Source organism: Rhipicephalus sanguineus, chromosome 4, assembly GCF_013339695.2.
Source record: "Rhipicephalus sanguineus isolate Rsan-2018 chromosome 4, BIME_Rsan_1.4, whole genome shotgun sequence".
Taxonomy (NCBI): Eukaryota; Metazoa; Arthropoda; class Arachnida; order Ixodida; family Ixodidae; genus Rhipicephalus; species Rhipicephalus sanguineus.
In genome coordinates this window covers 174,133,568-174,151,694 of record NC_051179.1, presented here as the reverse complement: position 1 = coordinate 174,151,694, position 18,127 = coordinate 174,133,568, and the positions used below count along the sequence as shown (strand labels likewise).

The 18,127-nt window shown below is 46.5% G+C and overlaps 1 protein-coding gene across 1 annotated transcript in view; it reads right to left on the bottom strand.

The window, feature by feature from the left end:
- Positions 1-18,127, bottom strand: part of LOC119391860 (fatty acid synthase) — a 507,973-nt gene that overhangs the window by 166,811 nt on the left and 323,035 nt on the right. The window lies entirely within an intron of this gene.

Sequence of the window (18,127 nt, the reverse complement as noted above, 5' to 3'; positions counted from 1 at the left end):
TATACACCATTTGCCGGTTGCGGTACTCAGAGATCGAGGGTACATCAGCGTGTTTTCGTTATCACTAGCGAGATGGCGCGAAGGGTTCGAAGGCCGCACTTTCAAGGTCGTCGCCCCACGCGTTGACATGAGCGTGCGCCTCTAAAAGGCGTGCTCGCTCCTGCGCGCGCGCATATCTTGTACGTCTTGCGGTCTCACCGCAAGTTTGCGTTGAAGTTACAGAGAGCACGAACGTCTATTCGCTCACTGCAGCGGCCGCTTTTGCGAAAAGAGCGCGCTGCTCATCAAAGAAATAAGTTACAACTGTTACAGTTCGCGCTCATTCTGTGTATACTTATGCGTTCGTTTCGTGCGTCCTCCTTTGTACTTGGCCAGCGCGCTTTAACTGTCGAGCTGTGACAGTTGTTTGTTCGCGCTTATCCTGTGTATGTTCGCTCCGTGCGTCATTTCTGCTTGAGCAGCGCGTTGCAAGTTTCGAGCTGCTTGCCGTTCTTCGCGTGACATTAGAACTTGTTGCTATAGCATTCATTCCTTCGCCCTCGGGGCGAAACAATGCACCAGAAATGCTCAACTACGTCTGTGAAGACGCGTTTTACTTTCGTGTTAAACCGATTCCTACGACAGAGGGATCAGCCATGTTTTTTTTTTTTTTTTTTTTGAGACGCCTCTACGATCCAGAACAAATACGTAATGTATGCGAGCTCCCAGCGTGGTTTTCTAGCAGTGAGAAGTGGAACATTGTGATACCATGTTACCCGATCATAACAGATGAACACACTTCCTAATTTTGAGCACCCTCCTCAAAGCATGTACATATACCGTAGCAAAGCAATTTCACATCCATTAACTGAAATACTCAGTGATTGTTTCCTAGCGCAATTTCGATGACCCTATTCTAGTCTCTGCTTACCCAAGAGGTGCACTGGGGGCTGCTTGGTAATACTTAGTGGCTAGGCTTCCCATAGCGCGAGTAAAAGAGAGCAGAAAGAAAGCAGGCACACAAGGACACATGTGTGTCTTCATTCATCCTCTATTTTACACGCGCTATGAAAAACCTTTTCAACATTAACTTCTTCGAAAGTATACGTGATGGCATTTAGAGGGAAGTATAAAAGAATTTGAAAAACTGCTTCCTTTACTTCAGCTTCTACATTACTTCGTATAGCGTACGTATTTCCACTATTGTGGAAAGAATATTTTTCCGCAGGTGCGAATCGTATTCGCTGAGCTGATATCTCCGATCGCACTAGTGCAACTGCAGAAAACCCATCGTCATAAAGAGGAGAGAACCACCGTAAATTTCTTATTACCCGCAAAGTGGAGCACGTTGTTTGAAACTGGTGAACACTTTCCTATAAGAAAAGTTTTTAAAGGTTACCCTAAAGAAAAACATACCAGGAAATGCAAACTCAAGGACAATAGATGTCATACCCGGAGCTATACAACCGCAAAGGTACTTACCAGTCGACTGTGCCACTGTGGCCTGCTACTGCCACGGTGTTGTGATGATGAATCGTATGCCCAATGAGCCTCCGTGTAATTTCAGAGTTGTTTCGAATGTGCTCTCGTTGCATGCAACGAGAGCACAGGCAGGAATGGTAAAGCAAAGGTATGTGGAAATTGTGCGAAAAACGAAAACAGTAGCAACAAGACATGTTTATATTAACGCATGTGGAATTTTGCGCGCCTGTCACGCAGGTCAGCGTGGAGAGGGCATTGTCGGCGCTGAAGTTTGTTACACGGAAAGCTGTTATGAGATCACAACAGCCGATATGGGCGGCATACTTATCCGCCACCGCCGCTGTCCGTAAGCGCTATAATGTGAAATAAGGAAGAATGAAATGGGAAGCAAATTTCTAGGATCGGATGGCATTTGACCCGCGGCCTTTGCCTGGCAGTCGAGTATTGAACTACAGGGCCACGCCGCTGCTTGCAACTCCTTCGCAACAATACTCTATGCATGCGTCATGTCGGTCAAGGAATCGTGTTAACATATGTAAGATAGCGTGGTAGAAGAGTAAAATAACAACCTGGCGTGACACAATGCGAATTCCGCAACGAGTCGGTTGTTGAATGCTTCCAACCCGTTACAAAGGGTTCAGCCTTCATCGTTATCAGCCACAGCGCAAAGTGCACATAATGCCTTACAGCTTGATGTGTAGCGGGTACCACGATTCTCCGAATAATGACAAAAAAATTGCGTAGTGGGTGCTCCGCTACTTCAGAAAAATTACGATGATGTATGGCGTAGTGGGTACCTTGCATGCGTACTTGTGTTAGTTGACCCAAGAGAGGCTTCAACGGGCTCTGGAACGGCCGCTCTTCCAGCTTTCGCTGTGACTGTGCTGCGTGTTCCGCGCAGACTTGACACGTCATTTAGTACACTCAATGACGCTACTTCTTAGATCGTGTTCACTCCCTTGACACAAAACATTGAGCCCACTAAAAAATTGACTTTTGAGAAAATAAATGCTATGACTTTGTGCTAGTTGGTAGGAATTCGTGGTGCAGTTACTTTCGCTCCTCTGAAGAACGATGGAAGAACATGATTTACCCCTGTCCCACTTTCTTGAGAGGAGGGCAAGAAACTATATCACACATCCAATGTTTTTTATGATTACCCTGACTTCAAATTTTTGCATGCGAAATTTTAAAAATGTTACGAACTGGTACTGAACATTTCTTCCCCTTCCTTCCGGAACAGAAATGGAACGGGACTTTTTGTGGTGGAACGAAACAAAAAAACATTTGGTTCCGACACCCTGGCGGTTATCATTTGAAGATGCTTCTTCGAAAAAAACCCGCATTTCCCCGAAGGGGAGTATGAGGAAGTGCGAAGCGCGGGGTGATGTTATGAGGGGGCGCGCGCGACTAAACTGCAGAGCCGAGCGAAGGAGACGGCAGCGAGAGAGCACGCGCCAGCCGACCCACGGAGGTCTGGCCGTTTTTAAGTGCAAAGAACTTTTACTGATGATGATGATGTGTCTTCCGAACTCGTTCCAAAGAACCCGCAACGCGTTCAACTTGGCGGCGTTGCGCACGCCCGAGATGGGGCTCAGGTTGTTGTCGAACCACAGTCGATCGCACACCGCGCAGCTATATCCGAAGCTGCGGTCCAGGAAGTCTCGCTTGAAGCGCGCGTCCGGCCGATCGAATTCGAGGGCCCGCGCTCGCTCACGCATCGCGCGTCCCCGCGCCAGATCGGCTTCGGGGTGCTCGGCTCGCTTCGTACGCTTTCGTTCGGCGTCTCGCCGCCGGCCTTCATCACCACAGGCAATGCGCGGGGCGCGCGCAGCCACGGAGCGGAGGGCGGAGCGCGCGCAGTCACGTGGGATGTGACGTCGCTGCGCCGTTGCTACAGACGCACGCTCCTCTCCGCTCCTCGCGCCGTTGCTATGGGACGGCGGATTCAGGGTCGCCTATAAAGTGCATTCGCACTTAAAAGTCTAGTCTAGGTTTCGCAGTTCCAGCGGGTTAGGCTTATCTTTCGTGTTTATCTTCCTTTTTTTGGAAGACAAAAGCGGCTTCGCATATTATTTTCCCTCAGCATATGGCGTAGGCGCAACCTTGTCGCATTTGCTCGTTTTGAGGGGGAAACCATTCAGTGTCATGTACGTCCTGTACACTGGTCAACATCGTTATGTCTAGTTGTAGCATGCCACAAGACGCGGGATCGAATCCCGGACGCGGCGGGCGCATTTTGATTGAGCCCAAATGCTAGAGGCCCGTGTACATAGATTTAGCTGAACGTTAAGGGACCCCAGGTTGTCAAAATTTCCGGAGCCCTCCACTACCGCTTCTCTCATATAGATGGTTCTGGGACGTTAAACCCCAACAATTATTATATATAAAACAGCATTCGTCAAAGACAGTTAAAGTGTTGTAAACTTCTTTTCATTTTTCGAATGTTACCGTTGTTGTTTATCTTACCAGCTTGCTGGCTATCGCTTGCGGGTGCGGTGGTATGTGGAAATTGATTAGTGCGTTATACAAATGCGCCCAAATAAGAAAGATTGAGTTAGAAGTTCAGCGCTTGTGCGCGTCGCATACATTTCGACACTTTTCCCAATGTTCTAGCGCTAAGCTGGCATCACCGACGAATGACTTATGATGTATAGAAGAATGGTAAAAAGAGGCTTCGGGTATTCCGCTCGATGGGATGCTTCTTATAACTATGATTACGCATGGACTATCACTTTATTGACTGACTACATATTAGGTCTCCTTAAATGTGCAAGTAAACGAACTGCTGCTTTCCTGAGACACCACTGCAAGGCAGTTTGGTTATCAGCGTAGTAACCGTTCCTCTGCTTGTGCGTCAATTAGCTCATCATCCTGTAGCAGTATATACAAGCCCTCGTTTACAGACACAGTGGATTTGTAAACTAAATATGCTTGGAGTTTCCTTATTGTCAAGCAAATATTACAAATTTCTCTGTGACGAATAGCTTAATTTACTCAGGTAGCTTTATTTCAAAAGCGGACAATAGCTACATGGTAGATTAAAAGGCCTAACTAAATGAATGGCAACATTTTTACTAATAAACTTGAAAAGCAATTACTCTATTATCCACAATTAAATGCACAGAATTACTGGTGTGATATCACAACGGACATCTCGTGGAAGTAATTTTAAAGATGACATTAGTTTTGAGCTAAGGGCTGTCAGACTTGCTCTAAACATGCACTGTGATACCAAACGCTTGTATAGCGAATTGCATTGTTATGTAGTAGTTGCAGACCTCGAGCACAAATGAAGAATACCGCAGGAAATTTTTTGAACTGGTACTTCAAAAGCCGCGTCGTTCCAAGGAGTCGTTATAAGCAGATGGCACTTTTGACACACCGACGAAATTTTGCACTCATCGTCGTCACCATTACGACGAGCCTGTTGTGCGTCAACTGCAGGACGAATACCTCTCTCAGTGGTCTCCCGTTTATCCTGTACTGTGAAGGTCATTGCATTTTACGCGAATTTCTTAATCTCATCCCTCCATCTCCGCCTCTGCTGTCCTCACCTCCGTTTCCCATCCCTTGGTATCTAATCCGTCGTTCTAACCACCGGTTGTCAGTCCCGCGCATAATGTCCCTTCTGAAACGTTCGCTTTCTCATTCTTAGAATTCTACATTTCTTTAAGTTTATTAGGAAGACAAAAACGTGGCTGATCCCTCCGTCATAGGAATCGGCATAACACTCAAGCGAAACGTGTCTTGACAGAAGAAGTTGATTGTTTATTGTGCATTATGCATTAGTATACGAGAGCTTGTACATTGTCTATTGGAGTTTGGCAGCTATAGCACCGTTTTAAGTCTTCAGCACATCTTCATCCCGACGACTAACGTCCATGATCATGATTTAATCGTTGTGGTAGCGGAAGTTGTTAACATATACCTGGACACCACGTATCCTGTATCCGCGGCAAAGATCGCATCAACAAGCACGTAATGGACACTGGTACTCGATATGCACTGCTTCATAGCGTCGTCAATTGAGGCGACAAACGGAAGGTGCACGCTACCCAGTAATAGGGTAACCTAGGCCTGTGCTCATGCATTCACTACCACTCTGTGCTTCAGGAACGCGGGAGGGAGAGGTGCGTAGCTTCAGCCGTGAACGTACGAACGTCCTGCGAGTGCTGCAGGCATGTGTCTCACTTCCCCAAGGCGCGATTTTGGAATGTCGACGTCGTTGCCTTTCTGCGGCGCTTATTGATTGCAGCAGTTTTATTAGTCGGTGCTGTCACACTCGGAGCACAAGGCCGCGGAGAAACGCCGTTGGTGCATGTGGAAGCTGCACAAGTCTGACAGCGAGCTGTCACGCTAACACGACGCGAAAGGCAAAAAAGTAACTGCGCCTAGGGCGACTCCTCAATACTAGCGCAGCCAGCGTTCCTTGCTGGCATCGAGACGCCCTAACTGCATCGTAGCCTAATTGCTCCCTATCGGTAGTGTCATGACGCAGTGCTTCACTTCACCGCTCCCAGATGGCGGCACCGCCCCGCCCCGCAGTGAAGAGCACCATGCAAGAGAGAACTTGTGAGAAATATAAGGCGTCATTTAGAGTTAATATACTGGCTCTAAAGGAAGAGCTCCCCATAGGGCCCATGCACCCCAGCCTATAACCGCACGAGTTCGGCCATGATGAAAAAAACGAACGTTCCCAGATCCTGAGACGCTCGGTATATTTGACGGTAGTCCAATATAGCGAGCGTCCACTGCAGGACTAACGGCGAGCTATTCAATCTACCAACCTAAGCCAGCTACGCGTTGTTGGCGCTATGTCAGAGAACATCTGATGCGTTTTATGCGTGAAGCCGGGTGTTAGTAAAGCGCCGTCTGTGCAGCAGGCCTGATTGATAACAGTTAAAGTTTCCACCTGTTTGTGCACGGTTCTAACACGAAAGTGTTTTATGCCGGGGTCCACCACGGCTACGTTGACTTGTTTCCGTCATAGATATGGCGCTGGAAAATATAAAGACTCACAGATGGCAAAGAAAAAACTAGAAGAAAAAGTTTCTACCCCGGGAGTCGAACTTACAGGCCTCGCTCCGCAGCGCATCGCGAAGCGACTCCGCCACAGACGACACGTTCTTCGCTAAAGTAAAGGCGAGCTATTTATACACACCATTTGACGGTGGCGATACTCAGAGATCGGTGGTACATCAGCGTGTTTTCGTTATCAATAGCGAGATGGCGAGAATGGCTCAAACGGCTTAAAACCACTGGAACGAGAAAAGTACCGCGACCGTCCCGCCCGTCGCCATATTTGGTGCACCGCGGCTGAAGCTACAGCGGCGCGGTGTTAATTGTACGTGGAATAGTGCATGTTGTACATATTTTGGGCGCTTTTGCAGCCCCGAATGAAACATACCGTTGTTCTCTAACTGATTAGGAAAGAAATAGCGCAGTTTTCACTTGCCTACACGCGCACGCGCGCGTAATAAACCGATAATGAAATGCGAACGCGCTCGGCTGTCGGCATTAATTAATGCGAATCATTTTCTTAGCAAACTTCTGAGACATTGAACGTATCTATCTATCTATCTATCTATCTATCTATCTATCTATCTATCTATCTATCTATCTATCTATCTATCTATCTATCTATCTATCTATCTATCTATCTATCTATCTATCTATCTATCTATCTATCTATCTATCTATCTATCTATCTATCTATCTGTCTGTCTGTCTGTCTGTCTGTCTGTCTGTCTGTCTGTCTGTCTATCTATCTATCTATCTATCTATCTATCTATCTATCTATCTATCTATCTATCTATCTATCTATCTATCTATCTATCTATCTATCTATCTATCTATCTATCTCTATGTCTATGAGCCGCCTACGACTTTGTACTCTCCTACCCGTTTATTTCATGGAATGTATACAAAAATTCATAAAGCATAACATGACTGTACGAAGAATATAAATGACCCGACATAACATGAAAATCATAACGTGCATGTCATGAACCGCATGATTTACACACTACTGTCTTCGGTCCCTGCCTGCGGCATGTTATCTTTTCGTCCACATTACCTTCTTCACATTTATCTCCCAATTAATACAAATAACATCCCCTATACTTTCCTTGGCATCATTGTTTGTTAGTTCTCATTAGAATTGTGCCTAACAAAGAAAAACGAGCCCCCTCATTCATAGCGAGGGTCTTGTTCTTGCAGATTTGATGCCATCGGTAGCATGCGAGGGATTATTGGTCAGCTGCCAGTTCGTAAACAGATCGCGTGCTATGTGACACCAAAAGGCAGAAAAAGAGTATTTCACACTCGCCGCCATGGCTGCGATCGACGCTGACTAACACTCCTAGGTTTAACTGCACATATATACACAATAATTCGACGTCGTGGATGACCGCCGCCGTAGCTCAGTGGTAGAGCGTCGGACGCGTCATTCGAAGGTCGCAGGTTCGGCCCCTGCGACCGGCAAGTTACCCTTTCGACCTCTTTACTTTCTTCACATTTATGTACCAATCATTAGAAATAACACCCCCTATACTTTCATCGGCATTACTGTCTTTTAGTTCGCGTTAATATTGTGTGTAACAAACAAAAACGAGCCCTTAAAAGTCATATTCTTTACGCCGCTGTCTTGATGCTCTTGCGGCCGCTTAGTTAATTTTATATATACGACTACTGGTATTGCATGGCAAGAGTGTATGGAGACCATAAGTGACTGGTCCTAACACAGAAATTATGATATGCATGCCATGTACTACATGATTACATGACATGCTGCCGGGGTGCTCGAGGCCGTTTAAATAAGTGGATATGTACGAAAATTGCTATGACGAGACAGTTCTGTATGGCGAACGTAAAGGACATATGGCAAAATGAAAATTGTGACTTCAATGTCATGTACAGCATCATTTAGATGCCACGCTCACGGTAGGCCTGCGGCCGGTTCGCTCACTTGGTATACACCAAATTTCTATTCTGTCGCGTGACTGTATGACGAACGCAAATGACACGTGGTAACATGAGAATAATGACATGCATGCCGTGTACGGCATGATGTACATGCCACGCTGATGATGCGCTCGCGACTCGCGACCATGCGTTCGCTCGCTTGATATACACTAAAATTTGTGTTGCGTGAGGCATACAGTTTCCTACAATATTATTAGAGGGAACTCTGGCTGAAGTGTCTATGGGAGCTGCAACGCATGGCGCCTCAGCCAGCATGGGAACGATGGGTAGTACACGGATTTGTCTAATCTTCGTTCATTCGGCTCCGTTTGGTTCCGCGTCGCCTGCATCCGCTTTGTCGCAAAACGAACTTCAGCAAATGTCAGCAGTTGCACTTTAACATTTTTAGGCTCACCAATTCAGATCTGGTCTCGTAGTTCACAACGGTCTATTCTTTTATCTGAAACGAACGCTAAACACAGCAATAAAAAAGCCACAAGTGCGTTCAAAGCCGTAAGCACGAAGAATAGGCAAATCCGTGTACTACCCATCATTTCGATGGTGGCTAAACGATCGCAGCGCCAGAGTCCCCTCTAGTTAAATTTAGGAAACACTATGGCGTGAGGTGACAGTATGACGAATGCGAATGACATGTGGTAAGATGAAAATAATGACATAAATGTCATGTGCGGCATGATTTACACGCCAGGCTCGTGGTGCGCTCGCCGCCGGTTCATAGCTTGATATACACCAAGATTAGTGCTGCGTGAGGTCACTGTATGGCGAACATAAGTGACAGGTGGTAGCATGAAATTAATGACATGTATGTCATGATTTTCATGTTACCATCTGTGTCATTTATGTTCGTCATATAGACATCTCGCACAACGCCAATTTTGGTGTATATCAAGTTAGCGAGCCGCCCGCGAACGCACCATCAGCATGGACTGTAAATCATACTGTACAATAAATGCATGTCATGATTCTCACGTTACCACGTGCCATTCACGTTCCTCATACAGTCACCTCACGCAACACTAATTTTGGTGTATATCAAACTAGCGAAATGGCCCGAGGGCGTCATGAGCTTGGCATGTATATAATGCCGTAGATGACATCCATGTTGTTATTTTCATCTTACCACCTGTCATTCACGTTCGTCATACAGTCACGCGACACAATACAAATTTCGGTGTATATAAGCCACGGTGTAAGAATATACTCAGGTGATGACACTCTTCCCCCAACGCATGGGAAACCGCAATCCGCGCGCGTCCAGATAATGTTCGGGTTCTTATCATATGACTTGCAGAGGGTGCTACGAAAAGCGGGGCAGTCGTCTCCATAGCAACGCGCATGCTGCTGATAACGTGCATTTTTTGTGCCATTTTGCTGGATAATGTGCATCCGCCAAGCGGCGTCGAGGGGCGAAATCGAGAGAGCAACAGGAGAGGGAACGGTGAGCGCGGCGGCGATGACGCAGCACCACCGTGATTCGGCTACTCGCGGGCGCTCTCCGCCTCAAGCCATTAGATGGCGCACCGCTCAACGGACCGACGACCGAATATTTTCTGGCCGCTTAGGCGCGCGCAGTGTCAACACCTGAATACTCTTACACCGTGATATAAGCTTGCGAACTGGCCGGGAGCCCACCAAGAGCGTGGCATGTAAACCATGTCATACATGACATGCATATAATTATTTTCATCTTACCACCTGCCATTTACGTTCGTCATACAGTCACGAGGCAAAATGCAAATTTTGCTATATGTCAAGCTAGTGAACCGGCCGCGAGTACATCATAAGCTTGGCAAGTAAGTCAGCCGTACATAATACGCGTCATGATTTTCCTGTTACCATCTGTCATTTACGCTCGTCATATAGGAATGCCCCTCATAGCGGATTTGGTACATATCTTTTTTATTAAACGGCCATAACAATTATTAAACACCATAAAAACTGTGGCATAATAAAACCAACAAGGCGGCTGCCAAAGCACCGAGACAGTGGCGTGTAAATCATGCGGTTCATGACATGCATGTTATGATTTCCATGTAACGACCTGTCATTTATATTCGGTATACAGTCATGTTGTGCTATATCAATTTTGGTATACATCAGATTAACGAAACGGACAGGAGAGCACTAAGTACTAGGCGGCTGGCTGGCTAGATAGATAGATAGATAGATAGATAGATAGATAGATAGATAGATAGATAGATAGATAGATAGATAGATAGATAGATAGATAGATAGATAGATAGATAGATAGATAGATAGATAGATAGATAGATCCGTTTAGAGTCGCAGAAGTTTGCTAAGAAATGCTTCGCATTTAATTCCCACTGTGAATAGCAAACAGCCTTTCCCGACTACCCCTGGATTCTGCATCCAAAATCGCAGAACCCAGGCTTTATACGATGCCTTTACAGGCTTGTGATGGAAGTCAGAACAATATCGCGTGTCGTAACGTTCCTGCACTCTTTTCTCGGGCTATAAACACAATCGCCCTTCAAAGCGTCGTGCGTCAGCGGCCGGGAGACAGTAGCCAGGCGAACGAGCTGGACCCTTTGTGTGGCGAAGCCGCCGAGAGCGCGCGGCGGCGTAAAGAAATGGAATGCGGTAGTTTTCTCGTTCTAGTGATTTTAGATGGGTGCGCTTTAATGGTCGTCGCCCCACGCGTTGCGATGAGCGTGCGCCTCTGCAAGGCGTGTTCGCTCGTGCACGCGTGCTTATCTCATGATGGCGGTGGTTTGTATGTCTTTTGCTCTCACCGCAAGTTTGCGTTGAAGTTACAGAGAGCACGAAGGTAACTTCGCTCACTGCAGCGGCTGCTTTTAGGAAAGGAGAGCGCTGCTCGCAAACAAGTTACAACTTTGACAGTTAATTCGCGCTCTTCCTGTGCATACTTTTGCGTTTGTTTCGTGCGTCCTCCTTTGTGTTGGAGCAGCGCGCTTTAACTGTCGACCTGTGACAGTTAGTTCGCGCTCATCTTGTGTATGTTCATTCCCTGTGTCCTTTCTTCTTGAGCAGCCTGCTGCAAGTTTCAAGCTGCTTGCCGTTCTTCACGTGGCTTTACAATTTGTTGCTAAAGCATTCATTCTTTCGCACTTGGCGCGAAACGATGCACAACACACGCTCAACTACGTTCAGGGCTGGGCAGTATCGCGATACAAAAGTATCGCAATAGTATTTCAGAGATACTTTCGAGTATCTGTATTTCTGTATCGAGATACATTTTCAAAATGTCTTTTATCTCAGTAGTGAAATACATTTACGATGTATCGCCTGTATCGCGATACTGTGCAGGACACGTGTATCTCGTTACATTTTTTTTTGTCGGAAATGAGTTGAGGCGTGTTTCCAATGGGGGAATGACGTTTTTTTTTGTGTGTACTAAGACAAGCAAGGGCGCGCCGCCGGTCGCCGACAGATAGGGCAGCGATGGTTTCCCGTCAAGGACAGAATGGACCATGTGGCAAAGCGCGAGACGCCGCAGACGGCAGAATCGCGAGGGCAGTGTCGTCGGCCTCTGCCGACAAAAGTCGCTGTCTCACAAGGTCAGTTCAGCACGCCTAATTTTTTTTCGGGTGGCAAGCCATTACTCCACAACCCCCCGTGCGGATACCCCCTTGGAACAGAGGCTTTGCAATGCTTCGCGTGCGTTCGTTCTCAAAGAGGCGGCACTTCCAAAAGCAGTTCCCGTAGTGGCGGCGGAAGTGACCAGAAGATGGCTATCTTTGACGCGCTTTCAGCCACCTCTGCAAGTCAGGGAGCGTTCCTAATTGATTACATGCGTGAAACCGTTTTTGGGGTACCAGGCTTCCCCACACCCGGAGCCGACTTCGCCTGTTGCGGCTTTCTGAAATATGTGCTCGTAGCATCGGTGGTGGTGACAGCTTCATTGAAGCCGACCGGGTCAGACGGCTGAGGATTCCGAAGGTTGGCACCGACAGTCAGAACAACCCACGTGAGGGCGGAAATGTTTCGGTATCTAGATGACCCGAGAGAGATATCGCCACGCTGCAGGGCAATCCGGCTATGAAAGCGTTATTTATTAACTATAACACGAATTTGTGCTCGCCTTCAGCGGTAGACATACTTTTTTTCTTTCGTGAGTCTTGCGTTGAGGCTGAACCGACGCTGTCTAGAAGACAGCCTATTTGAGAATCCTACACCGCAACCTTCTCAGTAAAGCAGATCTAATGTGAAAAATAAATGTGTGCTTTTTCTGAATTCACTGGTGTTCATTAGTGATTCGAGTGATTTGCTTAGACTGTGCTATTTCTAGCATTGCTAATTTTGTTCGCCAAGTATGTTGACTTCGGTGGCCGATCCTTGTTACTGTTGCTGTGAAATAGTGTATTTTATTGCAATTGATACCCGTAATTATGTCATTATTACTAATTATGTACTTTGTATGCACCCCTGCAATATCTTAATGGCACTGAGGGTGCTGTACTAAATAAATAAATGAACTCAACGTTTCAATGCGCTGCAACATTATTTACAACATTATGCTGCACTAATAAATGTATTTTCGTAGTATGAGCATCCTTGAAATGAAAAAGGTATTCCAGCATCTGTATCGCTGTAACTGTATTCCGGAATACTTTTTTCGTCTTATTGCAAAAGTATCTCCGAAATATCCCGTTACGTTAAAGGCAAATGTATCTCAGCATCTGTATTTTAGGCTTCCAGTTCATGTATTTCGATATCTGTATTCCGGAATACATTTCTGAGTATCTCTGCCCAGCCCTGACTACGTTTGTGAAGGCATGTTTCACTTTCGTGTTATACCGATTCTTATGACAGAGGGATCAGCAATGTTTTTAGTAGGCATGCATGCCCTACCGATAAGGCATGATGAATAGAGTTTTTCCGTTTGCTGACACAAGGGTCGCTTGACGGATTCGCAGCTCGAAGTATGAGCTGTGGTAGCGCGTCGCTTCGACTTGCAATGACGAGGCACCTGTATCCACACTCTTTTTCAGGTCACCGCTGCCGTACTTCAGCGCACAGGGCCATACAGCAGAAAAATGTCAATTGCAGCATGCGCCGGAGAATGTGAGTCAAACGTCACCCGAAAGCTTCAATCAAAACTAAAGTGACACAGCTAACGAATTTTAATCGCCGACGACTAAAAAACTTCCATTGCGCCTAGTTGGTCCAAAACTTTCAGTGCTTGTCCCATCTCTTCTTATCTCTGCCATCACATAAAGTCTCTCTCTCTCTCTGTCTCTCTTTCATCTCTTCTTTGCCATCCGTCCTAGTTTGCACTGAAGTTTTCAGCTTGAAAGAAAAACGGATGTCACATGAAGTTGATGTTTGTACTTGGCGACAGAAAACGCACACGACTGTGCACTATGACAACTACGACGTAAACGAAGTTTAGGGGCTTGAACGCACCGCGCAAATTGGCGCAATCGGCCGCGATCACGCACTCGAGTGTGGATGTTGATATGGTGGTGCCATCTAGTAAACCAGTCTACAAATGCTCCTTTCCGCGCACAGTAAATTCCCTATATAGTAATTGTATCCTATTGTAGGAGTTTTCAAAATAAACACAAAAGAATATCCGCACTTTTTATTGTGCATATGCTTCTTTAGGATTGATATGGCGAGTAGTGTGAGCGTTGTATTAGGCTAATTTTGGCGCATCTTTAAAGTAATGTGATGGAAACAATGATACTCTTCCAAGATGTCAGCGTTCTTGTGGTTAGCGGTCTCGCGGGAGAGCTTTTCCTGCAGAGTCAGTATATTAACTCTATGTAAGGCGCATTCCAGGTACCTCGAGCATGTGCTTCGGTAGCGTAATTTTTTAAAATAAATCATGTCGTTTCGAAACCTCATTTATATCTAATTTAAACTGACTCCGACAGATGCACTGTACTAATGGGTGTCTTCAACTGCGTATGTGACACTAATGGTCGTAACAATCCGAATGGCAGGCAAGACATGAGTGGCGAGATTTTATCCGATATTGTAGATGACGCAGGGCTATTTGACATTGGTGTCTCGAATCGTCTGCATATACAAGAGTTCAGGGATGTTCTTATGCTCGCCTTGATCGGATTGACGTGTCGTCATTACTCCTCTATCGCTAAATGTCCTGTAGCAATAAAGCAGTGGCGTTCTTAGATCATTGTATTGTTATTGCGCAAATTGACGAAAATCGTCATAAACAATTACGCCCACAGTGGGCCCTTTGGAAGATGAACTCAATGCTTCTCTGCGATCAGGAATTCATGAATCGTGTTCAGAGGGCAATGAAGCAATATTTTTCAATTGGTTTGCATACATTGCCTGCTTGGGTGCTTTTTAAACAAGAAGTTCGTGTTATAGCTAAAGAAATTGGAACTGTTAAGTCTTACTATAGAATATATGAAGAAAAGGCACTCCTTAAAAGTCTTTGCCACCTTTATGAGATGCAATGCGAATTGCCGGGAATGTACAACAATGAAATTGAAAATATTAGATGACCGCTTCAAAGATATGACGCAGCCCGCTACAAAGGGGCGCGTATTCGATCTCGAAACCGGCGCAGCTTGAATTCTGAGCAACCGACGCGTCAAGCTTTACTGGATGAACAGCGCCACGCAATTTTTAAAAATAGTTCCAGACTTATACTCTAACGGTGCACTTATAACAGATACAAGCGACATTACTTTGAAGTTCGGAAAGTACTTTGAAAGTTTATTTAATTCTTTCTCTGATCTGACGTTCACCTGAAGGCTAGTTTGGTTTCCCTTTTGAGCGTTTGAAGGACGATGATTGCGCAGTCATTAATGAACCCATTACGATATAGGAAATTGAGCAGGCAATTGACAACTTACCTTTATCGAAAACACCTGGCCCTGATGGCATCTCACCTGAATTTTACAAAGCTTTAAAAAATGCTTTCTCCCATATTGCTGGATATTGTTCAAATAATTTATGACATAGAGACACTGCCGCGATCTTTTTTGCAAAAGCCACACTGTTTTAATACCAAAAACCTCTGAAAAAAAAAACTTCGCTCCGTCGAAGGTTACAGGCCAATATCGCTCTCAAATGTGGACTACAAAATTTTCGCGAAAGTAATACTAAATAGGTTGCAATTTGCGATGTCTATTCTCATTGGGTCTCATCAGACATGTGGAATTAGGGGCCGATCTATACAAAACAGTATACACGTTGCTCGTACAGTACTTAAGTTCTGCTATGGTTATGAAAAACAGCTTGCAATGCTACAGGTAGACCTTGCATAGGCATTTGATCGTGTTTGTCATTCGTTCCTTTTTTCTCTTCTTGAGCATGCGATTGTTGGCACAGTTGTGCGTAACGGCGTTGCACTTTGTTATAATGAATGTTCAACTCGTCTCATTGTTAATGATTCACTCTCGAAACCTGTTTCTATTTGCTCTTCGGTGAAACAGGGATGCCCGATGTCATCACCTCTCCTTGCACATTATCTGGAGCCGCTGTGCAAAGCATGATACTGTCCAGTTGCGTTATGTTTTAGTATTGTTCGCCGCTACGGACCAGCCAAGCCAGCTGTGCGCGCGCACCTTCTTGCACTCTCTTTGATTACCCCTGCTCCGATCTAAGATATCATGTTTCCCTTGCCCAAAACACTTTCCCCCCTGCACTATATATATTGCAGCTGTGCCATCAATAAACGTTGTTCCACCACCAGCTAGCGTGATGTATATGCTGCTGCTCGGATATTACAGTGGCGACGAGTGTCACGGGTACCGACCATGCGGTGAAAGTAGACAAACACAGTGGTGAAACCGGACTGCCTCTACGTGAAGGACCAAGGATAACCATGGCCTGTCTTCAGCTACTGCGGTTCGATGATACCAGAGATAAGTGGAAACCATATCTTCTAAGGGCAGAAGCACATTTTGAAGCCAACGACATTACCGACTCGAAGAAGCAACGTGCACTTCCAGTGGCTGCTCTTAGCACGCAAACAGTTCAAGTGCTAGCTGGTCGAATCGCGCCCCAAACCCCCAATTCGCTCACGTATGCCGAAGCAGTTACAGCCCTAAATAGCTACTACGGCCCCAAGCGTCATGAAACAGCAGAGAGCTACAAGTTCTTCCCGCGTTGCCAACAGGAAAGGGAGTCGATTCGAGCGTTCCTCGTCGACATACGGCGCATAGCGGACAATTGCAACCTTGGCAGTGCATTAGACCGAATGTTAAGGGATCGGATTATTTGCGGCGTACGCTCAAATAGCCTGCGCAAGCAACTGCTGACGAAGGAAGGGTTGACGCTAGAAGAGGCCGAACCTATAGTCATTTCCGCAGACGCGGCGGAAAACGACGCTAATGAACTGTAGAAGGGTACGCATTTGGGCTGGTTGGTTCATGATTACGGGTGAGAAACAGCGCTAAAAAGACGGGACAAGAAAGGACACGAGACGACGGCGCTGATGAGCGCCGTCGCTCATCAGCGCTGATGAACGCTAATGAACGCTAATGATGAACGCTAATGAGATGAGCGCAGAATCGCCAACAGTTCACAAAGTGCAAGCCCGTCCGCGGTCATTTCGGCATAACCGCAACAGAAGCGCAACGATAACGTGCGGAAGATGCGGAAGCTCGAGGCATGATGATAACGACTGCCGGTGGGCTAAATCGCGATGTTTTCGTTGTGGGCGGCGCGGGCACTTGGCACGATTGTGCTATGAGGCGCCGACAGCAGACCTGCAAGGTGGAAAGTGGACACGTAGTGTAAAAGCGTTGACAGCCACGCAAACCGCGTCTAGCCATGACGATAGTGACGAAGCCAGCGCGGCACAAGTTTGGGCCGTGATCTCGAAAAAGAAAAACCAACTCGAACCACCGATACGACGCACGTTTCGTTGGGGAGACGTGGAACTACTCATAGAAATAGACACAGGGTCTCCAGTGTACGTCATATCGCGCCAGATCTACGAGCAACACAGAGTTCAGTGGCCCCGCTTGACGGCTTCTCGATTGAAGTTATCGTGCTACAGGGGAAGTCTACCCGTGCTGGGTGAACTAGAACTGTCTGTGCGATACGAAAATGTGTCTGTCATATGCACACTAATGGTGCTTGACTGCGAAGTGCTTGACTGCGACTTTGTGTGGACGTGACCTGGGGGGGGGGGGGGGGGTGGGATCGGAGATCTCTGTTCGTTCCGCGTTCGTTCTGGCGGTGTTACGTCACAAAAGTGGGCGGTCCGCAGCTCTCTTCCGCCGAGAGGAAGACGACAGCGAATCGTCAAGCGGTGAGCGGCGAGCTTTCCGGAAGTAGACGCGCATCGTTTGTCCTCGGCAAAGGGACCGAATATTTCAAAACGAAGTGTTTCTCGCCTTCTAATAAATACAGTTGTTATGCGAAAAGATATGGTTTTTCTTTTCAAGCTCAAGCAGTTTCTGAAACAGCAATAGCTTTGAGTGCTGATATTTATTGGTGTTAGTTTGTCTAACGTGCTTGCTATGTTAAGTCGCGCACGCGAAAAAAAAAAATAAAGATAGCGGTTGGCGCAGTTTTTCAATATGTCGTCCCACCGGAATGTCTGGCTTGGCTCCCGGGTGTCGGTTCGTGAAATGGAGCTTCTGCTGTCTTTTTTAAAACAGCACGCACAGATAGCTACGCCGTCGCGCCCGCTGGGGCCGTCGTTCACGAGTGAGGACCGAGACGACACGTGGCAAGAGCTGGTAGCGCTTTTGAACTAAGAAGT